The sequence below is a fragment of the Varanus komodoensis genome, unplaced genomic scaffold, assembly GCF_004798865.1.
Source record: "Varanus komodoensis strain SLA01 unplaced genomic scaffold, ASM479886v1 scaffold1, whole genome shotgun sequence".
In the NCBI taxonomy this organism is placed as follows: Eukaryota; Metazoa; Chordata; class Lepidosauria; order Squamata; family Varanidae; genus Varanus; species Varanus komodoensis.
In genome coordinates this window covers 88,298,586-88,323,538 of record NW_025335268.1, presented here as the reverse complement: position 1 = coordinate 88,323,538, position 24,953 = coordinate 88,298,586, and the positions used below count along the sequence as shown (strand labels likewise).

The 24,953-nt window shown below is 40.8% G+C and overlaps 1 protein-coding gene across 1 annotated transcript in view; it reads left to right on the top strand.

The window, feature by feature from the left end:
* Window positions 1-11,499: 11,499 nt before the first annotated feature.
* The window catches only part of AMOTL2 (angiomotin like 2), a 36,899-nt gene continuing 23,445 nt past the window's right edge, over window positions 11,500-24,953 (top strand). The window contains exon 1 of the mRNA XM_044434216.1: window positions 11,500-11,560. The gene's annotated coding sequence lies outside the window, so the exon portion shown is untranslated. The remainder of the gene's footprint in view (window positions 11,561-24,953) is intronic.

Genomic DNA, 24,953 nt, shown 5'->3' with positions numbered 1-24,953 from the left:
GGGGGAAGAAGAAGAAGAAGGCCAACTATGAGATGGATCAAAAGAAGTCACAGCCTCGACTGAACCAGAACTAAACAGAGTTCCCAATAACAAGACATTTTGGAGGGCATTCATGCATATGACTTGATGGCACACAGCAACAATAAAAATATCACCCTAATGTGGATTTTTGAATATGCCTAAACTGATTCAGTTAGCCTTCTTGAGTGCTCCTAGATTTTCTAAAGAATTACTTAAACAGGTTGTTGGTGAAAATATGTTTCCTATGGTCAGTGTCAATGTTTCTGCCACTCCCTATCATTTATTCTGCACAGTTTCATCGAGTTCTAAATCAGAATGTTGCAATTTAAGCTTAAAGAAGAGACAATGGAACCAAACCCACAGTCCTATTTATGATTATATGGAATATGTTTCACTGAAGACAGTGGGGCATATTTCTGGGTACACATGTGTGTACAATCTACTGGTGCATTATTTTAAATCCACATACCTTGGCTTAGGTAGGCTATGAACCAGAATGTAAATTTCCTCCAGATGCAGTCATCTCAGTTCTCATATTTTCTGCTTTTGGCCATTTTCTAGTTCAACATGGCAAAGCTTCTAGGAAAAAATTAAATCATGGTATGAGTCTCCTATAAAAATTCCTTCTGAAAACCCCTGATGATCTCATTGCCTTGTGGTATTTTTCTTACACAGGGCAAAATCATATTGATATTTTGGATACATTTACTAGATGAATGGTTGCTAAACTACTAAAGATGTTTGTTACAGTCTAGAAGCAGAATGTTCTTCCCACCAATGAAGATGTACCTAACTTCTTCAACAATGCTTCAGTTTCAAGTTCTCCTTTTTGCTTGCAACTTACTCCAAAATATTTCCATTTTAACTTACAAGATGTGATAATTACAGGTAATAAAAGCTTTGCGAGAAGAGGATAATCTGTTTAAGTAGAGACCTATGGAACAAAGCAAGTTCAACAGTGAAGATGAGTTCAGTTCCTGAGTATTTTGCTAGCCTACTCATCTCATATTTACTGTAATGTCTAGCCGGAGTAAAACTGATGGTGAAGTGATAGGGAGAATAGTTCTGAATGGTTAAACTGTGTGTCACAGGAGGAGTTCATGAGATCCAAGCATTGCAGTCTGTTTCGTTTCTGTTCTAACTGATTCCTGAAATGTTTGGACATCTGGCTTCTTTAAAAACTGTTGTGGAAATTCTTTAGAATACACACACACACACTCAAGGGCATCAACATTTTCTTTTGGAATTCCCACACTAAATTAATTTTGTTTCCCATAGATTCCTATCCCCTTCCTAATTTTCATTTTCTTCCTGACTTGGCGGATGGTCAAAATATGTGATCCTCCTGTTTTAGGCAAGAAAATAAATTGTGGAACAGAACCTGCAACGCAGTGCTTTCCTACATGAGGTATTTTTTAATGTGCTCAACATTCCTACGCATGGTTGTTTACAGGTTCTATAGACAATGTCCTGACCCTGCAATTTTGCTTCTGAGTCTAAGTTTTGACAAGTTCCCCTCCAGACACACACAACAGGGAAAATGTAGCATTTAACTATAAAAGCAAAAGTAAGCATGATCTTCTTTTGAGTATTTGCATTATTTTGCTAAACACCACTATGCCACCTAGAACATTATGTAGCAAGAAAGCAAGAACAAAAACTATTCAAGTGGGGTTCTGATCTCAATTTTACAAGAAATTGAAAAGGCAATTAACAACTAGTTAACAGCATCATGGAAACAATGACAAATTTTGCTTCATTGTGGTTAGGTGTGAGCACTGATTGTCAAGACCAGGATATAGACTGGTAAGAGGAAGCCAGAGGAATGGATGTACATAGCTATTGTATAATGTATGACTGTATTTCCCAAACACATATTCACCCTACCCAAAGGGAACCCAGTCCCTGAATCTCCAGTGATTGAGCCAGCTACATTTACATTTTTGAAACTTTAAATATATATGTATTATGAGACCTTGCAGATACACATGAACCCATGGATCAACACTGGCACCATCCTCAGAAAGCTGCAGACTGTTCATATGTTAAATTGAAAGGGTATGGATGCTATATGTGCACATATTCAGATGGTTGCATGAATCTGTACATATATTCATTCCTAATTTGTTCCCTTGTACTAGAATTCTATTTATAGTACAAACCATGCTCACAGCTGTACAGATGTTCAATGAACATATGTAGAGTTGTCTGAAGTGATGAACACATGATAACCATAAATGTAGATACATGTACTGTCTGCTCAGATGAGAGCTAAACATGGGGAGGGGAGATGTGCCTGTGTGGAAGTCTTATCCTCCATGTCCCAGTCCCTCAGTCTCCACCCCTCCCATTTTGCATAGGAAGGTCTGCACGAGGTTTCTACTTGTATTACTTCAACATTAGTATAAGTTCCATATAAAGTATATGATCATAAACTTTGATACAGCAGGGTTCTTGTACATGGAAGACTGATGCTGAGACTGTAGAAATAATTTTACAATCATGGAATTCGGTGCCACATGAGTAAAGAAAAAAGTGGCATTCTTTTATGGTATTTTATACCCATGCTCCAGGCTTTTTGATGTTGGAGTCACAGATGCTGAGGTCTTCCAGGAATGTTGAACCATCTGGAGCAGTGGAGGAAGAAAAGGTGTGGCCAGCAGAGTTGAGGATTTCAAGAGGACCACATCAAAGATTGGATACTCCACTCCTGGCACCAGTTGTTGGATATCCACACCAAAAGGGCTGAGCATTATGGAAAACCTGATCAATGAAATGACCCACATCTTTCTTCCAAGGGAGAAGGTATCCCCGGCCCCAGTGAAGTCTGGTGAAGGGATAGATGGAACCAGAGTGGTATAAGATGCTGTGTTCAGTTACTGGTAGTTCTCATCTGTCAAACATGGCTCTTCAGAGTGAGGCATGGAATTGAGACTACTTTGGTCACTCTAGTGGATGATCTACAACTTAGATATGACAAGGAGGAGTGTGCCCCTGTTGGTTCTGTGGGAACTCTCAACAGCCTTTGATACTATTGACTATCTGGATCATCTGAGGGGATTGGGAATTGGAGGCACTGCTTTGCATTGATTCCATTCCTACTCTCAGGTCAGTTCTGGATGGCAATGCTTGCAGACTGTTACTCATCTATAAAGGAGCTGACTTGCAGAGTCCTGCATGACTTGCAGAGTCTGGCCATGGAGTGGCTGAGTCCTACAGCTGCTTTCCTGGACTGCTGAAGCTGTGGTATTGCTGACTATCAAATAACTGATTTATTGGTCTCCACCCTTTCCCATGTTGTTGTCCAGAGATGCACCTTAAAGCGTATATTTATCTGATTTATTCCTATTGATTATTCTTTTCCTTGTTGACAAATATTTGATTTCCATTAACATTCACTTAAGTCTCACAGTAGTATGTGTGTGTGTATTTTAAATCTACAGTCAACTGGATAAAGTGTATTATGATTTAGGCAGAAGAACTGGTAATTGGCTGAGAGCATCAGCCAATCCAAGCTCCACTGATAATACAAGGGCATTTCCATGTAAACTGAAGCAGCAGTTATACTATCATGAGCAATTGCTTGGATGTAAAAAAGTGAATGTATCTCTGGCATCAAAGATGTGTTATTTTTTATTGTGTGAGCAGTACAACTGTTATAATAGTTAGTCGCCTTATTTGCTAGATAAAGGAATGCCTTTCAATGGACAAAGTGATTACAGGAGAGCATCTGGGAATGCCTGTGAGAACTTATCAGGCACATTCTTTACACAGGAATAACTGCATATCTGAATAGATCAGCAACCATGTTTTTCCTGTAAATAGACTGTTCACATACTGAATGAGGTGTGTTAACCATATCATGCATAATCAGGTAAAAATTAGCTGCAATATATGCCTATTCCTAATGAGGCTTTTCCCCAAATTGGGTGAACTCTTGTAACACCACAGAATGTTCCCAAACACTGCAGTTTCTGAATAGCCAGAGGAATAATCAGTGGTAGAATACTGACAATCAAGGTAGCTACAGGGAAGGAAGTAGCAAATTGTTTGGGCTAAAAAGAAAACCTGCCCCTGCCCACTCAGTGTAAAAACAGAAGGATTTTGTGTTTTTGGCAAGAAGGGAATAAGACAGGTAAGGTGAAAGAAAATGATAGTAAGCAATCCCAAGATGCCATGCATAAGGGATGGCATACAAAAGTTTTGAATGAATGAAAAGAAAAACTACTTAGAGTCCCAGTAAGAGAACCAGTAAGGTTGAGGTTGCCAGAACTGCAGCTATTCTAAAAGACAGGAGAACTGAATTTTATTTATTGATTTGAAATAACTGGACAGATTTTTGAATGCAAGTTCCTAGCAAATAGGTCTAACCTCACAGCAGCCATACCAGGAGGTAAGTGTGTTCATGTTCAGGACTGCAGGTTGCCAAAACATTCCATATAAAAGTGCTGGTGCTTTAGACACCTTGAGATGAAGTTTTCATTAAGTTCTTGCAAAAAAGCAGTGGGATACTCTGACTACTTCCTAAAATGTTCAGGTGTAACTCCAGACAATGTTGAAATTAGTTGATTTTTCATGTTTTGAATTTAATTTACCATTTTAGTCCAAAGACATTTTCAGAAAACGTTGTTGGGCTGCAGCCAAATTCACACAATACAATAACCCACCAGGGGGATCACCCCTAGTGGGTTGGTGGATGATCAGGCTCATGGTGGATACTTCTTACCCTCCTTCCCTCTTGTTCCTCCAGGTGGTATCCCAGGGGACATTACTGGAAGGAGCAAGTCATCTGTCTCTAACAGCTGCTCTCAGAGGCTCTGCTTTGCACAGGGTTTCTGTCCTAAAGTGCAATGGAGCCAGAAGGAAAAACAGATTGGCCACCTCTACTCCAGAGGAGTCCTTTGGTGCATGAGAAAGGGGGTCTGACCTACTCTACACCACTGCCCACACTCAAGGCAGCACAGCAAATTGGATCTCTGCCACCCACTCACCATTCCAGAGAAGACCTCTAGAGCACAAGCATGCTGGGATCCACTCCATGATCTCCAGTTTCCTCCTCCTGCCTGAAAGTAGATCTCTTTGTATTGCCAGTTCCACTCTATGCTGCTACCCCAGGAGGGGGCAGCAGTACAGAACAGTTTGCTGGCTCTCACCTCCTGCCCAAGAAGTTTACCAGCAGCCATTTTGAATATGCAGCTTACATCAAGGGGGCTTACATATTCAAAATGGTGGTTCACAGGTTAATTAACCTGCAGTACTTATAATGACATATAAACTGATTCTGTGAGAAGAATTGCTGGGGACAAATTTGCTTCAACAATTGTGTTTTCAAATTGTGTGGGTTTTGTGCTTTAAGGCCCAATTTTATGTGTGTGTTTTGATTTTGCTCAATAAGACAGTTATGCTGGCTGCAGGTGAAAGAAGTTGATGAAAGGAGAAGACAAGTGTTTTTAAGAGACTTCTAAGAATAAAACTTAGAAATGTTTTTATTCTAAAACCAAAAGGCAGACCTGGCTGCTGAGATGGAAGGCTGGCAAACAGGAGGCTGAGAAACTCTCCTTCAAGCACAGGTGGTTGCTTTCAGAACCAAAATGTTTTTATTGAGAAGGAAAAGAAAGAAAAAGTGATAGTATTAAACGTCTCTTGTGACCTCAAGCTGCTAATTTTCTCACCATTTGCTTGCTTGGGTGTTAGGAGCTGTGATGGGCAGGGAATGGGGGGAGATGGAGCATGTTTCCTGCTATTGTTATTGTTACTTATTCCAGAATTCCACAGATTAATTCAGATGGCACCTCAAAGGCATAGAAGCATTTGGAAAGGACAAAGGCCAGAGTTTACAAGTCAGTTAAAGAATGTACTTTTAGCTCTGGAAAGCTAAATGGTCTATGTAGGGGCAGATTCCAGAAGAATATCAGGCAGTCAGCAACAAAAGGACAAAGCATTGGAAGGGCTAGTCAGTTTACTGTGACGTGGACTCTTATAGCAAATCAGACTGCTTTCTGATTACAAGGTTTCACCTGGACTTAGTGAACATGTATCTATGGAAAGATTGCTTCAGAATGGATTGTTTATGTAGCTTCTCCTGGGAAGGTTGCATAAACAGGATGCTTATATAAAGAAACATCAAGGCAACAAATCAATCAGGGATAGTAAAAGGCACAATTTTTACGTGGGTACATGCATAAAATAATTCAGGATCCATCTGAATTCAATAAAGCCAGATCACTTTAGGGATTGATTCAAGCCCTTATCCCCACCCAGTTCTTGCCATGCTCAGGAGTACTGATGACAGTGCTGCCAGCTCCTGAGATGCTCTCAGAAATGGCTGTAACAGAGCATTTTGAACTGCAGCGGTTGCCCACCCTCTCAGATGCACTTGCCTTTGACATTAAACAGGCATCCTCAGTCTGGATCTTTGTGCCCTGTGAAACCACACAGGTAGACCCATTTTCACCTGACTGCAAATGAACACCCTCCACATTCAAACATCACATGAAACCATAGTTTCCTGTAACATGAGCTAGCCACAGCAAACTGCAGACTCACTTGTTCCTCCATCCCCTTCATTTTTCTGCATGGCCCAGCGGATCTTAAAAGCTTCTGCTTCCATTTATGTTTAACACAGTTTCTCAGGTTGTCCATACTGGCAAACTATGGCTAATGTTAACTACAGTTAGTTTAAATCAAGTTGACTTAAACATGTTTTATGAAACTGGCTTGCTTAAACTGATAGTAGTTAATGATAAACAGAATTCTGAGTCTAGACAACACAGCAACACGTGATTTACAACACTTCTGTATACCTTTTTCCTATGCGCACAGGAAAAGAGTGGGTGGGAGTTCACCCTGGCCCTTTCAGATTGCCTAAGCCTGTGGTGGCAAACCTATGGCACACGTGCCACAGCGGGCATGCAGAGCCCTCTCTGTCGGCACGCGAGCCAAGTTGCCCCAGCATCACCCCAGCAGCTGAGCATTGGATAACAGCATACGTAGGGGGCATGTGCATGCTTGGAAAGGAGTAGTGGTGCCAGGCGATGATGTCACAAGCCGCAACTCATTAGCCATGACTCGTCCAAGCTTTTGCATAGCTAGTCCGTGCACTGCCAAGGACATATACGTATTTGCTTGGACTGGCTGTGAGTTGTTTTTTCTAAACTAAAATCTCAGTTTTCAGGTTTTATTGTAGTGTTGGCACTTTGCAATAAATAAGTGGGTTTTGGGTTGCAGTTTGGGCACTTGGTCTCTAAAAGGTTCGCCATCACTGGCCTAAGCCATACTTTAGGACAGGGATGGGCAACCAGATCATCCATACAAGCTTCAGCTGTGACAATGTATGCACATGGCCAAATTGGTCAGAAGCCAAAAATGGCGATTTGCTACCAATTTTGGCAGCAAACTGCTACAGAAGGCTAAAATGGACACCTTTAGCTTGTTTTCAAGATGCATAAGTTCATTTTATCCTTTCATGGTGGTTTGCCACTGAAATTCAACAAGTCACTAATTATTTAGCTATCACAACTACGAATTTTGATGGTGCAGCAGCAGAGGGTGGTTGGAGTTTTGCCCATCCCAAATTTAAAGCAATGACATTTAATGTTATCAGTGTCTTAGAAGTGCTGAAGGGCTTAGCATGAAAGGGGCCTCAACCTACTTATCTGACTTCATCCTTAATTACTATTTAACACAAACCTGTCGTCTTTTCTTCAAGAAGCACTAGGCTAACATCCATATAAATCACAATTTCATGGGACTTGTTTAGATTAAAACAAAATATGAAGTATGACTATATTTTGTCAACATCTGCTTACCAAGTTTATGATGGCAAGTTGGAAAGTGCCCCAATTCCACTGGGTGTTACTTTCCACAAATGAATTTTCCTAAACAGTTACTGTACTAATTTTATTTGCATTCTGAATACTGGAAAAAGTTCCAGGAGGAACCAAATATGCAGCCTGCTGCTCTAGCAAAACAATAGGGGAAGAGGGTTTGGTTCAGTTTTTAGAACAGGGAATGATTTTTTTTTATTCCAATGGATTTGGTATTTTGATTATTATTTGATTCAAGGAGTTTGGGGAGCAGTCTTTCTGATCCATTTGCTGCTTTCTATTTGAATCCTTTGGCTGTAGTAAGTAACACAGAGCAAATCCAGAAGTTTCTTTCCTTAAATTCCACCCACCCACCCTCACAAGAGGTTCTCTCCCCACTTTCTGCTTGGGGAGGAACAGGCTCTTCCAGAGAATGTGGTTTATTGAGGAGTTGCCAGTAAATCCCAAGTCCTGTTAGGGGGGCGGTGGGCGGCAGGGGGTTAGGTGCTGAATACCAGCTTTCCAGAATGGAAGCTTAATGTTCCATATCTAATTAGCAATTTTGCTCGCACCTGCCCCTTCTCTTTTTCTCTCTGCCTCACACTGTCATCATTCTGACCATCTGCTGTCTCAAAGTCCATAAAGACAGCAGCAGTTCTGCGTCTGGAGCAGCTCTGCACACATGTGCGGCTTGGGGAGAATAGTCAGAAGACAAGAAGGGGCTTATTTCAAATTCAGTTGCCAGTGCCCTTGAAAAACAGCAGGAGGGTCGAGTGCCAGCTACATTCCTCTATGCCCAGAGGTTTTTAATGCCCTGAGCAGTAAGCTGAGCACTTTCTTGGCATACTTGTTAGGCAGTGGGCTATTCACAAAAATACAGGAGCTTTTGTTAGTTCTAGGGAGTGTTCACATTGGCAGTCCCCAGGCATTCAAAAACAAGGAAGCAACTTTCCAAAATTAAAATCCTGATCCTACAATTATCGTGGAAATTATTAAAATTAATCAGGCAAGTAATCCTTCAGTTTTGAGCAAAAAGATAGTAAGATTTTTATGTTAACGTCTTTTGGGTTTCAAGCTGTTGGGAGACAGTATTTTCTGTATTCCCTGAATGTGACTCTTAATTTCAGTTTATTTTTCTCCAGCAGAGTGCAACAAACAAGGTACTTGTTCTGTTAAGCAGCACCCTGAAGCAATCAATTTAGACTTCCCTTCCAAAGCACATTCACAATCCAGCAGATGGTTCAGTGTGAGCTTGCTGCTCCTACCTTACACTAGCCACACAGTTAGGGTATTTGCATATGAGCAATATTTTTGAGCAATTTTGCCCCTGGCATATCAAACTCTCTGAAGTATCATGGCATTCTTCATGTTTTTGTTCAAAATGGGGTAGATATGTGTCCTACTTTTGGGCAGTCCTCTATGTAAGTGTAAGCTTGGTTTCAAGAAAAAGAAGTCACGAAAAGGGAGAGCAAAGATCTTGACAATTGCCCATTAATAGCTTACACCCAGACAGCAGCCAAACAGGTACATGGGTCATAGCCCGCTCGCCCCCACCCACCCCCACCCACCCCTGGCTGTAGTGAGATATATTGTATTTCCATTAAAATTATAGTAATTATTCCTAGATTTTCATCTATATAAGCAAATTAGCATATACCATTAGTATGCAAATCTACGTCCTCTGCTGCCCTCTTCTTTGCTGATGCATTCCCTCTTTCTTTGTCAATGTGTAAGTGGCCACCTGAATTCAAAATAGGATTAGTATTCCAGTTTATAAGGTGTATATGCTTTGCTTGAAGAAGTTCCCTGGTTTAATTCCCAGCATTTCTGGGTAGGGCTAAGAAAAAAATCCACCTGAAATTCTGGGAAGCCATTGCCAGTCAGTGCCAACAATACATGGCCAGATGGATCAACATTCCCATTTTATCAACATTTGTCTTCTTGCAGATATAAACAAAGTTTGGCTATCCATTGTGTTAGTGCAGGTGAGTGCTGGTGAGATCCCATATGGCTATTGGTTCATCCAGTTCTCTGAGCAAGTATATGAATCATTTTCTGAATTCATGGCCTGTACTGGTCTTTGATGGTGGAGAACAGGGTCTAGAATAATTTGATGCATTCCCAAGTTGTGCATGGTAGTTAGTACATGAGTGTACTTGCTGAAGACCAAAACCATGTACAATCGTTTTAGTTCAAGCAATGGCTGTGGCTTTCTGCAATTATGAATCAAATGGTTTCTTTTATGCTTAAAAAATATTTGGCAATGTGCACAAGCAAGAAGAATGAAACATTAGTGGATTCAAAAAATGAAGCAGTGTATGACTAACAAGTCTGATTGTAAGGTCTGCCAAATGGCCACCACTGAACCCACTGTCTTAGCCAAAACTGCAGAGGAAATGCGTTGAAAGAAAAATAAAACAGCAGTGATAAAAACGATTCTCATGGCATCCTAGCTGGATTGTCATTCCTATCACCATGTTGTCTATAGACAAGGTCTTGCTTCTACTTCCACCATTAGAGGAGAAACCATGACTACCAAAGTCTGCACTTTGGAAGTATGGAGAAATGTGTCATGAAAAATATGCACTTAGATTGCACTGGAGGGCCTACTAGGGGAGCATGGGGAAAGTTAACAGAGCAGTTTTCAACATACCAAGGAAAGTCCCTAGGTTGATCATGGTCATTCTGTTGATTCATGGTTCCCTTGCCAATTCACATGGCTACTTGATACATACTTTCCCAACCAGTCTTAGAACCTGGAGAAAGAGAGAAGTTTTTAGGACGAGTATTTTGTCTCAACATACTCTTTCTGATAAAGAAGTGCTGTGTTGGTTCAGGTGCTTTTAAATAAAAAGTTATCACAAGGAGATGGTATTTTCTTCTATATGATTAATGGTATTTCATATGTATTGTTTTAGTGCCAACCATTCAATATGTGTATATATATCACAAAACCCATATTAGTATCATATTTGTTATGCTTGCAAATTTTTAGTATTGTACCTTTATAATTAGTATCATACCTACAGATTTTTGAGATCTCCAGGTCTCCTCAGGCAAAATTTTACAAAAAGTGGGAAGGGCATAGGAGAGGGAGGAAATGCTGACTTGTAGTTTGCATGGTCAGAGTTTTAAGTTGAAACTAAGGAGGAAGGTGCTGCAGATATTCAAATTAGGTACTACCAGGTGATGTGATGGTTTCAAGTGGGACCTGTACCCAGAAAAAGAAACCAGCTTTCAGTGTTTGAGCCCCAGTTTTGAAAATTTAAAATTCAGCTGTTACTCCATACTGTCTCCACCCTTAGGTGAAATACACAGGCTTCACAGTAGGTGAAAATAGGAGAGAGACAGAAAATCAAAATATTATTTTAGAAAGTATATTGGGTTAAAGCAAATACATAAATAGAAGCCAAAGTGGATAGTTTTATCTAGTGGTTGACTTTTGTGAACATTGAGTTGACCTAATAAAGGAATTACACTAATGTAGATTTCGGAATGCTTCTGATGGCAAAAGAGCTACTTTTGCTTTTTGTGTGACTTGGAGGTAGAAAAAATCCTTTAACTTCATTTTTCATTATGGTTGTGACTAGAAGACAGAAACAACTGAGGCTACCAGACATTTGGAGAATGGATTCATTTATGTATTTATTTATATCCTGCTTTTTTCCTGCAGGGAGCCCAAGGCAGCTTATATAATCCTCCTTACCATTTTATCCTCTCAACAATTCTATGAGGTAAGTTTGTCTAAGAGAGCTCAGTCTTGTGCTTTGCATCAAGATCACTCTGTGATGATTTGGATGGCAATGCAAGGATTATGACAGTAAGAGACTTTACCTCCTCTCCAGTTCAAATGTCTTAAGTACTGCCTTGACAAACAACCAGAAACTACCCTTATAGTCTATATATTAGTATTTTATCATCAACTGTTGCATGTCTGCAGACTGCTTCCACTTCCACAATGCGAGTTTATAGCAGTAAGTTCTTGGTTTCAATGAAAGCTCATGTTCTCAGGGAGCTCTACAGAATTAGTCATTTTTCTAACAAGCCAGCCTAAGGATGCTTCCACACTAGGCATTTATTTCTGAATAGCCCTGCTTACTTCACTGATTTTCATATATCATCACCATCATCAAAGCATTATCCTCCTGTGTTTCCCCCCATAACCATTATGTCTCTTTCAGACTGCAGAAAATCTTTTTTTTAATGCATACTTACATACATGGAACAGTAATGTAATTTCCATGTGGGTACAAGGCCTTTCCATCTTTTTTCCCCAAGAGGCATACTTTAATGTGTGCCGCAACATTACAGACAGACTTGCCTATCACCTCATATCTTTCATTCCACATTCCCATCACCTCTCATCCTGAATCAGGCATAGTTTCAAAATATTTCCTTTCTGGTTATCGCCATTTTTACAGTATATTTTTAAACCTGAATTTAAAAGGTTAAAATCCATATTTGCACAATGCTTGTTGTCATGTGCTATCAAGTCATGCAGCTCCATGAATAAAGGCCTCCCAAATGTCCTGTCCATGACAGCTCCATTAAGCTCCACCAAGTCCAAGACTGTGGCTTCCTTTATGGATTCAATCCATCTTGTATTTGGTCTTCCTATTTGCATTCTGCCTTCAACCTTCCCTAACACGATTGCCTTCTCCAGTGAGTCTTGCCTTCCCATGATGTGTCCAAAGTACGACAACCTTGGCTTTGTAATTTTTGCTTCTAGGGAAAGTTCTGGCTTGATTTGATCTAGGACTGACTTATTTATCTTTTGCTGGTCTGAGGTATTTGCAAAGCTCTCCTCTAGCACCATATTTAGAACACATCAATTTGCTTCCTGTCAGCTTTCTTCACTGTCCTGCTTTCAGCAGTGCTTACATAAAAATATTTTAGCACAAATTTAAAAATTCAGCAATGTGCTCCCTTTTTAGTCCTTCAGATCTATCCTTGTTAGAGCCCACATTTCTCTCCTAACCCCCAAATCTTTGTTAAAACACCTTCTAACATGTTTTAAATGAAGTATTCGTGTAATAGGGCTTACCTGGTAAAAGAATGAGGGTGGAGGGCGTGGAATGGCATGTCTAGGTGAATTGACCAGTCCATACCCAGTTAGATGTGTCACACACCCATTAGGGTGGAATGAACATTGTATAATGAACATATATACGAAGAGCTCTGAAAGGTGAAAAGTCATTTGCAGTTCTGTCTACAGCTTACAATAGAAAGGCAATTATGAGATGCTGCTAAGTGTCACCAGTCTAGGAGCTCATGTGGCAGTTTTCATATGGTAAGCCACCCCATGTACAGATGCCTTAGCAGATGCCTCATGCTAAGTGTTATTTCCCAAGTTGTCCTGGCTGTTCTTTCTGGAGTATCACAGCAAAGGCCAAACCACACTTGTGATTTAGCCCTGTGAGTTTATTTGCCTTGCTTGAAATAAAAGGGAATGCGAGATTGCCTGATAAGGGCAGGGGCTATTGCCCAGCCCAGGTAGAGGGGGGCCTTAAAAAAACTGTTATCCCTGCACCATAGTCCCAAGGAAAGCTGATATTCTCTGCTGAAAGAAAGGAGCTGACACATCTGTTAGAGCACTAGGGCAGGAGACCTGTATGTTTGTGTCTGTGTGCACAGCTACAGTTCTCATACTAAGGGAAACCTTTTCCATTCTGGAGGGACCAATGTTGGAGCAGGCCCCCTGATGGGAAGAAATGGTGCTCTCCATTCCCCTGCTGAGCTAATGGGCTCCTGTGAAGGAATATACAACAGGGAATCCTGGTGCTCAAGGAAAGGCATGGGAGTTAGTCTTTAACCTGAGGTGAGCAAATTGTTGCCTTTTGTCCCCGTGCATTGTATTGGGAACAGAAGAGGAAATAGCTGCATTCCAGACATTACCATGTCAATGTAAACAGAGGAGGGGAGGGGAGTGTGGAAGGCTGGAGTGTGACTTTATACAAAGGGATGCCTGTCTCCCTGCCCAGTCCTTCCTCCAATAGTAAAGGAAATTATTTCTTAGTGGCACTCAGAAACTGAGGCCACTTAAACATAAAAACCTCCTTTGATGTTAACTCTAAAACTGCTGTAACACTATGTGCACCTACAGCTTTACACATAACCAATTCAGGTAAGGCATTGGCAAGGCCATTGGCAAGGCTAGGAAGGCATTGGCAAAACTTGTGGCCAAATGTTGCACTTGGTGGTGTAATAGTAAATGTTGCAGAAGTAAATTTTGTCATGCGGAAGTTCATCATGATAATGTATAAGCGCAGAAAGAGAGAACACAGCAATATTCAACATATTGTTTCATGATCAAAAAATGAGAATCCAAAAAACGGGATGCAGAAAACTGAGAATCCAGAGAAGGCAAGGTCAAGAAAATGTGCCTCTCCCCAACTCAAATGTGTCCACATTCTTCAGCCATTCCTCTGAACTAAATTCAGTCTTTAGTTTTTAATTATAAATGGAAACAAATTTTGAAGAAGGGTTACAGCTGAAAATGCTGGTGTGAAGTAACAAGCCCACCCAAGAAAAGAAATGAAGTATCTAGCCTATGCTTATTTTCCTCATTCTCTGATTCCCAGTGTGCTGTTCTGTCATGAATAATTGTAAATCTAGAAATCCCTGTTTTCACCCTATTCACTTGTCTGAGCAAGGTCTATCCATGACCACTCCAAGCAGACCTTTTCACTGCCCCTGCTCTGTAAAAAGTTTCAGAGTTGTGCTCTTTCCATGTCCCTCTCCACAACTTGCTGTACTGCTAGCATTGCAGCTACATAAATGTTTCACATTTTTCTGTTTCGAAGAAAAAATAATTCTACCCGTATGTGCAGAAATGCACCCAAGGAATGCAGCACAAACCGAACCAGGAAAAGTGGTGAACATGTAATGTAGGCTTCACTTCGGTTTTTACTTATTTAGAAGCAAAGTAAATAGCAAATTGATTTTAAAAATGCAAGAGCTATTATAATTGGAGAAGCCTGATACATACATATATATTCTGAACTGAGGAAGAAGTGTAGCCTATTTCCCCTTTCAAATGAGGAATAAGGTCGAAGTGGGAGCCAATGAATATATTCAGGAAGGAGTGTGTGTTAGTACAGTCCTCTTATCAAAAGGTGGCACATCAGGGAGAATGGTCTGAACCTGGCCTTCTCCCGGATGTGGTAAGTTAGTGCGCTCAGGAAGGTTTCTCTTATTTACTGAAAATACTTGTCCTGTCCTCCAGCAGCGCTACCAGGGTAGTTTACAAAGAAGGCTTTGATATGGGCAAGCATTCAAATGTGATCCCCTACCTGCATTCTAAAGTGACAGGCCCAAGCGCTGCACCACATGCTTCTTTGAAATGTCACTGGTCTCTCTTAAACTTTCTACATATTTTTTAAACCTTAATGTTATATTCTTAGTCATGTATTTGTCCTTATCCAGCTCTCAGTGGTATGACTGTACTTGTGAGATGCTTTAGGTGCCAATGTTGGCTAAAAAGCAGGCTATATAAATATAACAAACAACTAAAATTATCCTGTCCACACTAAACAGATGATTGTTTAGCTTTGCTTCAGCAGGGATGGAAGAGAGAGAGAGAGGTGTATGCCAACACTAGAAAAGATTTGTTCTAGCTGTTTTATATTTAAGCTGCAATCCTGTGCAAGGCCTCCTGTGAGGATGCATCACAGCACTCTGTTACCTGATTTTCACAGAACACAGTTTATTTACCCTATTTATTACCTTGCCCAGGGTTCATCTGGCAAATAAACCATGGTTTGCTTTCTCAGCCCCTGGCTTCTTTGTTTCTCTCCTACTTCATTCACACCCTCCCTGTATCTCAAATCCTTTCAAGGTATGGTAGTACTGCCGTGTGTGTGTGTGGGGGGGGGGGGAACCACACTTTCCTGCTGTTTGACAGTTTTGGGTTTAAACAACACAGAGTTCACAATCTTACCACAAACTATGTGTTCTTTTTGTGAGTTCTTAATAAATCATGGTTTGTTAGTAGAGCTGGGACCACATACCACAACAAACCAGAATTTATCAACATGTGGATTAAATAAATCATGAATTAGTGCTATGTGTGAACCAGGTGAGTGATATTTTCAGGTAAACAATTGCATTGTATGCCTGCAAGGAAAATGGTCTAGAAATATTGAAAGAGTCCAAGAACTGGCAATCAATCACAAATGACAGTGATTGCAAATTGTATTATATGACAATTTCCTTGCCTATGGTTATTGGTATGGTATCTTTGCTATGGAACAATCTGTGCATAGAATATTGCACTGGAATGTTGCTTCCATTCTCAACACAGAAGATAAACCACAAAGCAGGAAGTAATCGCTTTCTTATCAATGGGAGTTGGTAGAATTTAGCATTCTATTGTACTAGGTAGCTAATGGCTCACTCACAATGGAAACAGCATTAACATAAAACAAAACAGAAGAGGCCATTCATTATTAATGGTATACTATCAGCAGTGATTTACTCTAGTTATATCATGTGTTCTGATCTCAGAGTGCTGTAATGCTTGGAATAAACATATCAGATCCTGAATACAGTATGTGAACATACACCCATTTCAGTGGGTTTTCAATTGCACTGGCGTCCCTAGGAACAAGAACCATGTCATGCAGTAAGACCTTGGGACAATAACATTCCTGCAAGCAGTTATGTGGAATGTGCCCACCATTTGTTATTGTTATGTGCCATCAAGTAATCTCCGACTTATGGCAACCCTATGAATTAATGCCCTCCAAAATGTACTGTCCTTGACAGATTTACTCAGCTCTTGTAAATGCAAAGCTGTGGCTTCCTTTACGGAGTCAATCCATCTCATAGCTGGTTTTCTTCTTCTTCACCAAAATACATCTCTGCTGCACAGACAGGCAAGGAAGCCTATTTTGGTTAAAGACAAGTAGAGTATGGCCCCTGGGTGTTGTATCAAAGCAGATCTGACCCCAGAGAGTAAGCCATATCCTTTCACACAATCCTGAAGTATTACAATGTTAAAATGGTCTCAAATGTCTGAACAATTCTAAGAAGGATTACAAAGCATCTCCAGCATATAAAACTGTAGATGAATTTTGATTATGTTTTCAGTGAAACCTGGACAAAACTGCAAGGTTAAAATGGAACAGTTCAACGTATAACTGACATATGGCCCACAAAACCTAATTTGAATGTCTGCAAGTCCCTTCTTTTCACTTCATTTTGGAACACTTAACATACACATACAATGCTAAGTCATGGTTTATGTTAACCATCATTATTACTTTTGGCATTAATTGTCTTGCAGAAAAGCAAATAAAACATGGCTTGTTTCCCCTATATTTTATTTGTTTCTTTCAACCCCTCATTTTGCCAACTTTAAAATGAGTTCTATTTTCAGACAACTTTAGCCTAAGCATTGCTGTTGCAGAGTGAACAGCATTGCAAATAGGCCAGAGATATACTATAGTTCTGGATTCAGACATCGCAATAAGCCAGGATTTAAATAAGCCAGATTTTGTCAGACAATGACAAACCATGACTATTATTTGTCATTTACAGTTGGTTGACAAAACCATCATTTGCTGCCAGGGATGGGTTCAGACTCAAAACAATAAGCTAGATTTTCAACAAATCATCCCATAGTTTAGTAATATGTATCGAACAGGTCTGGTCCATACATGTCTAGTTTGGGGGGATCTGTTGGATTTTCTGATTGGCTCTCCAGACTCTGTCCTGCTTACTGTAAGCCCAACTTGCACTGAGTGTTTGTGTGGGCATCCAGCAGAAGGCAAGTCCAGTTGATGCACAGGTATGACTGGCAAGACCAGCTTGTACACATGCTGCCTGCTATCTGCACATCCGTAGCACAAGCAGAGTTCTGCTCCTGCACATGTGATGTGTGGACACTGCAGGCAAGAACAATTCAGTGTGAAGAAGGGTCTTGCCAGTCTTCCTGAGCGTTCAGATTTAATCTTGGCTCAGCTTGCTTCCAAGCTCAGGAAAGAAATCTGGCAAACTCAAAGAGAGTTGGATTCCAGGCAGATCTTTACATCCCTAGTTGGAAGTGAGGCAGTGTTCTTCCTTCTTCCTAATTCCCACCGAACTTGCTTCTATGTTTTTATTTGATTATTTGATTAGCATAGTAGAAATTTATACTAATATAGATTTTGGGTTGCGGGGATGGTTCTAGTCAGCGCATTTACCTTTGGTTTAGATTTAATTTTGGTTTGCTATGGTTTTGTTTTGTATCCAGCTAGTTACCTGAATGTCATTATGTGGCTAAAAGCTACCAGTTGTAAATATGTGGTTCACCATCATCACCACCACGACCAGCACCACCATCTTTGTGACCAATGTGAAATGTTGTGTGGAGTGCTCCTAGTCCTGCCTTTTTTCCAGCTACACCATTCCCTTCCTCCACTCCTTGTTTTGTGTGTTTCCCACACCTCCACCAATTGTTTAGCATTTTGTGCCCATTGACCATTCTTGGTCTTCACTAAGCTACTGTGGGGTTTCCTTCCCTTAGGATCTTTTTCCTTAGTCCCTCTCTCTCTCTCCCCCTCTCTCTGACACACACACACACACACACGTGTGTGTGTGTGTGTGTGTGCACGCGCATGTGCACCTGCTGACACCTCACACTTGTCTATGATGGGGAGCACTGTTCTGACTCTGAAATAATTCTCACTCAGAGAGCTCGGAGTTTGTTATTAGGATAATGATGAGTTTGAAGAATTAACTCTTTTGAACCAGTACAGGGCTACATGAATTAAGCTTACTGTTCTGTAACTGACTGGGCACAAGCCAAATGGAAACCAGAGCCCCAGCGTATTCCTCTGTGTACTACATAGTGTTAAAGGGCCTAGGCTGGGGCTGGCAGGACTAATCCTGAGTATTTTATGGCTATATACACCATACAGGAGGGGCTGGGGAGATTCTCCAGAGTGAGAAATTGAAAAATTGATTCCCACTCCCTTTTTCTTTCACCTAAAACATCTTTGTTTCCTTTCCTTGGAGGGGTTTTCTTTTCTTAATGGCAGCCTTCAGACCTAATTCTCTTCCCAAGATAAAGCTATAAAAGGCTTAACTCTTCTACTACACCTTTTTTCCCCTGTCTCAGCTCTCAGCTCACCATTCCATACATCTTGGAAGCAGAGGTTCTTGTCTAGCCTTTTGTGGTTTTTAAAATGAAGCAATATTTTAATCTGTATTTACAAATTCATATATTTCTACATAGCAGGGTAACAGAAGAATGAATTGCACAGATTTTTTTTTTTTTTTTGCAAAAGTGACAAGTATAGTGAGCAAGAGCCATTCAGCAAGGCTCCTGGTTAGGATTACAGTGGCTTGGATCATTCAGTTGTTGATGGTTATTGGAGTATTCCAAAATCCTTCAACTATGACCTTTTTGTTGCATTCCTGAGATGACATCTGTTTAGTGAGCTCTCATTTTCATATGGAACAATGAAAAGCTGGAAGGTGAATGGGGCTCCTTACAATGCAAAGACCCTTGTTCTGGGGCAGGAGTACATAAGAAGACATGCTGTCTCCTATAAATCAGTATTGCACATTCTCCTCAATAAATCTGCCATTGCCCCTGAGTGCAGAGGGCCCAGCAGATGGAGAGAAATGGAAACTCATTCAATAGTACAAAGGTCAAAAGGATGAACTACCACTCTGCACAGTCTGAGATGTAATCTGGTATCTGGATTTCAGTTCTGTATTGTCCTTCCCTACTCTTTCCAATCAGGCTTGGATTTAGCTCCATCCACAATGATTATGCCAATCTCAAAAATAAACCCCAAAACCGAATTGCAGAGTAATCAACAAGCCTTTAACTATGGTGATCTGCTCAGGCCTTGCACAGGCATCTAAGAAAAATTCCACACCAAGCTGGTGGTCCCTGTACACTCACGCGCACACACACACCATCTTATTGATCCTGAATGGGATTTGTGGTATGGATTTGTCAATTCAGGTAAGGGCATTCAGGTAAGGGAATGTACATGCATTTGTGCTAACTTTATCATAGTGAACCTTCTCGAAGCCCAAGCAGATAAATGAAAAATCAAGGAAATGGGCTATAAGAGAGTGTGTGTGAGTGTTCCTGAGCCACTGAAAAAAATGCTAAAAACTGATGGCTGATTGAGAATCTTAAACCTTGATCATCTGTTTCAGAGATGGGACATAAACTGTGCTGTATTGGACTGATGTGTTGGTACTGGGTCTAGATCCAAATAATAATAGTTTATTATATTTATTATTTCATCTGTCCTCCAAAGAAGTGACATATACTAGAGAAGTGTAGTATATGTGACACATGTGCACCCTGCTTTTATCTACACAACTCTGTGAGGTAGATTAGGCTGGGAGATCATGACTAGCCCAAAACCTTCCAGTGAGCTTAATGGCTGAGTAGCGATTACGACCCAGGTTTCCTAGGTCTTAGTTTCTCACTCTAACCACCACACTGGCTCCAGAGGGGGTGGAATGGGAATGGATCGAGGTTCCTGAGAATAATCCATGTTTCTCTGTGGATACTTCCTCTCTGAGAACTAATCCAACTTCTGAGAGAGAAAACAATCTGTACATGATGGGAAAAGGGTGCAGATAACTTAATTTGTCCAAAAATTCAGCCAAATACCATTTATTTTGTCTGATGTGATAGATAAATGGACAGACCAAGACCACACAGTAAAGCCCACCTAATTAACAGACACAAATTGAACCCTGAATAGCCATGTTAGCACAAAAACAATTACCGTAACAAGGAAATGAACTCTCTATATCTGAATATTAATGACAGAAGCAAGAAATCACTCCATCATCAACATTCAGAATGCAGGTAGTTATGAGCACCAGAGCATTATGTGAAATTTAAATAGTGACCTCTGTCTTGGAAACATGCTTGGCTTCAGACCATCTATATTACACACCCATCTTCTTTACTCCATTTCATATAAGTGGAGTTCATTTCACAATAACATGATTCCATAATTGATTACACCAGTTCATTCCACACAAACCAGTTTAGTTTCACACCCACAACATTCTTTATTTTTTATAGTTCTCCAGTACACCAGGAACATTCACCTCAAATGGCTTAACTCTGACCAGCAAGTTACAATCTAGCTTTGAAAAATGGGCTGCTGAAACAAGCCAGGGCTGGGGCAGGTGCAGCTGGAGTCTCCAAGAGACTGTCCAGATCATTCTTGTTTCGGTCTTGGGTGGATCATGCTTGCCAGCTAACCTCTTGAACATCTACAAGGAATCACCATTCTCAGACCTCACTGCTGTGTGAATGGTTAGGGTTACTGATTTCTTGCCCAGACACATAGTATTTGCTGCACATCCTGCTTTATTTCTTAATGGGTTCTTTTCCCCCATGCTCTTCTCCACATTGGTTTTGGGATCAAATGAGAGCTCTCTGGTTACAGTAAAGAGAAGATGAAATTAGATTCTGTATGCAGCCTAAAAGCTGCAACCTTTCTTGGGTGCCTTGCACATTTAAAGATACAGACTTCATCTCCAAGCTGATAACCCCAGTAAACCTAGATCAGATAAGACAATAGTCCCAAGTAATGAATAAAACTATTTGGGCACTGAAAGATGTATTAGAAGCATTACTGTACATGCATGTAAAGTTTAATCACTTATGTTCTAAGCATAGCTAAACACAAGCAAGTTTTGCTGACTTCTGATTAATTTACAAGCCTAAGTGAGCGGCTAGTTTTGATTTATAAAATTCTTTACTGGGGACAGGGAATCTCTGACCCTCCAGAGGTTGCTAGATGCCAACCTTCATCCCTATTCTGGATGGGGCTGATGGGACTTAGATTCTAACAACATCTGAAAAGCCACACAGTGTCTAAATGTTGGATTATCTATCTTTTCAGAGATTTTAGACAGCAGTCATGTGGCCCCAAGGCAGGATCTGAGGAGTCACAGGTTCCATAGTTACTGCATCCAGTTTGGAGGCATCCAATTTCAGAATCTCCATCCACTGTAACCCTTGCTGGCAACAGTCTGATAGGGCAACTGGAATGGCAAAGGATTTTTTCGCTTCTCCATCTTCCAATAATGTATTGTATGGTAGATGGGTTTCTGTTGGCAGGATTGGATTTAGGAGGGAGGGAGAGCTCTGAAATCAGAGCCCTTTGTCCTATGGATGTCTGTTCAATAGGCCTCTACCCTTGCAGAATGGGAGTCTCTGAATTCAGAGGCTAAAATATGTCCAGTGCCCTGCCAGGCTGCAACTGGCAGGGCAGGAGGAGCAGTGGAAGCAATCTTTGCCACCCATTCTCCCATTATGTCAAATAAGAATGGTGAAGAAAGTGTATATCTACCCCACCTTTGGATGCATACCTTAACATGGTGAGGCGTTTTGAGAGTGTCAGAGAAGCCAAGAACTGTCAGGAGGCCAAAACAGTCTCACCAGGCTGGTGTCCTAGCAGGGTCACCTAAGGTGGAACAGCCAAGGCTGAGATGTCAAACTAAGATGACTGTGAGCTGTCCAGAGGCAGGGCTGTCTTAACTCATGGGCCTGATGGGCACTTGCCCGTGGGCCCCATACTAATCTGTGTATGTTAACCCTTGGAAAATTGGAAAACTTCCAAAATTAACAGTAGTTGTAGTTGTCGTAGAGGCCCCAGTACACTGCTTTGCCCAGGGCCCATAATGCTGTTAAGCCGGCCCTGTCCAGAGGTGCTGTGGCACAACTGACATACAAATGTTTTAAATAAATAAATAAGATGCATCCTCTTCCAGAAAGAGAATAAATCTCAATAATGATGGGAGCAGAGAAACTTCTGAAAGGCAGCTACTGGGCAGCAGCAGTAGTTGAAGGGGGCACTGGTGGAGGATCTTTTGCAGACTACAGCAATTATGCTTAAGCTAAATCTGGTTAATTCTGTGCAGAAGAAAGATGTGGTAACCCACTTCTTAATTTTCTTAACTCGAAAATCCTGTGATGAAACAATCAAAAATGAAACAAGAGGTTGTGCTAGAAGATGAGACCCCCAAGGCACTTTATGAGCTACTGGTGTGAGCAAACTAATGTGGACTGGAATGGGACATTTCCAATCAGTGTTTTACTCCAGAAAGGATGCACTTAGAAAAACTGGAGTGGTTTTACTACTGATGTACCACCAACAGTACAGAGCTATAATGAAAAATCCAACTGAATAATACCAAACAGAATTAGTGGAAAACCTATCAACATAACCATCATTCAAGTCCACACTCCAACAACAGATATGGAAGAAGGACATCAAAAATGTTTATGCCGATGTTCAAGAAGAAATTGATAACCCACCAAAACAAGACATGCTGCTAATTCTAGGTGACTGGAACACAAAAGGGGAAAACAAAGTAAACTCAAACGTTGTAGGAAAATTTGGCCTAGGGGTAAGAAACTTAACAAGTGAACAACTCATAGAATTTTGTGAAGCCAGCAACCTGCTCATTGCAAACACATACTTCAAGAAAATTTCCAGATGTTATACAAGTTTTCTGTGAGCAGAGGAGTGGCCGTAGTTCAGTGGTAGAGCACAGTGCAGTAAGTCCCAGCTTCAACCCCAGCATCCCAGGTAGGACTGGGAAAGAACCTTGCCTGAAACTTTGGAGAGCCGTGTTAAAGGTAGTAGGTGGCTCAGTGATCAAACTACAATAGCTTCCTAAAATGGTGTACACTTTGGGGGATTAATTTAAGCCCCATTAATTTTAATAGGTCTATGTATGACTAAATCTGGATCCAAGTCATTGCTTGGATATTGTTCATTGTTTCTTCCTTTTAAAGAGATGTTGCCAGTTTTGAGCCTAAAGGATTTTCTACACAATCCAGTCATTGTACCCAAAATGCAGTTTGTTTTTCTTTTGTTGCACCTATTCCTCGACTCCCCATATGGCTGCACGTCTGTTCCTTGCATTTTCGCTGCTAAGTGCTCAAAAGCACAGCATTTGATAAATGCAAAAACACAATGCTTTGTTTTTAACCTCTACAGCATCCTTTATCTTAATGCATGCCAATGAAGGCAACATAACATGCTTTCGTGAATAGTAAGTGCACCATACATGCTGTGCAAAATGCAATTGCATAAACTTGTGGGTATCATCAGTTGTTTTTTGTGATGCAGTTACTGCTTACAAATCCAACTCACCTTCCACCTCACCCAATTCCCCAAACATTTTGTGCTTATTTTTGTTTGTAGGTAGTTATTTAATTTTGCAGAGCCTCTGAACTGTCCAGTTAGAAAGTTAATAAATACAATTGTCGTATTCTCGATGCCTGTTCTCTGGCCTCTTCTAAGCCTCTGCACCTATATTCTAATAATCTCATGGTGTCTTCCATCTTCAACCTAATCCTCAGGCACACATTCAATATATATCCCTTCATCTCAGCAGTATATCCTTCCAGTAAGGCAGGAAATAGTTTGGAAACTTGCCATAGTGCACGAAGCACAGGAAAGAGGAGAGGAATTCCCAAGCCACCCCCTGGAATGTTCCTGCAAGTCAAAGGATATTGTGCCTTTTTGTTAGCTACAAGCAGCCATCACCTGTCAAATGGGGGCAAATGGGGGAGGAGAGAAGCTTCTTTGTGGGGTGGGCAGTGAGAAGAGCAGATGGTAACGGGCGGGTTCTTTCTCTTTTTTAATCAGCCTTGTTTGGCATTAAAGACAACAGATCCTCTCACAGCTTTGATTAAATAAGATTTATTTCCATAGGCAGCTGGCAGGCAGAATGCCTATCCCTTGGCAATAAATAAGACCCCTCCTCTAGCAACAAGCTGCCTCTGCTCTCCTCACAAACAAATGAGTGCGATTTCCAAGAATGAATTCCCTGAATCTTCCTCCCTGGCTCTCGCACTCACATGTTCTCGCCAACCAAATGTTCCAAAAGCTCCTCATAACTCCTCTTCCCACACAAAACAATAAATAATACAACCTATGAAAAGCCCCTGCACTTTTCCGTTATCCCTGAGAAATTAAAATGAAAAAGTGCTCAGAAAGAATGGAGACATTTCCTTTCCCAGAGGTCCTGTCAGCCATTGACAATTCCTTGGGGTTCCTGAAAAAACCCTTAGCAGTCTTAAAATGGTTTTATATGTCACTTTTGTACGTTTGTGTAGGGCGGGCTTATTTTTAAAAT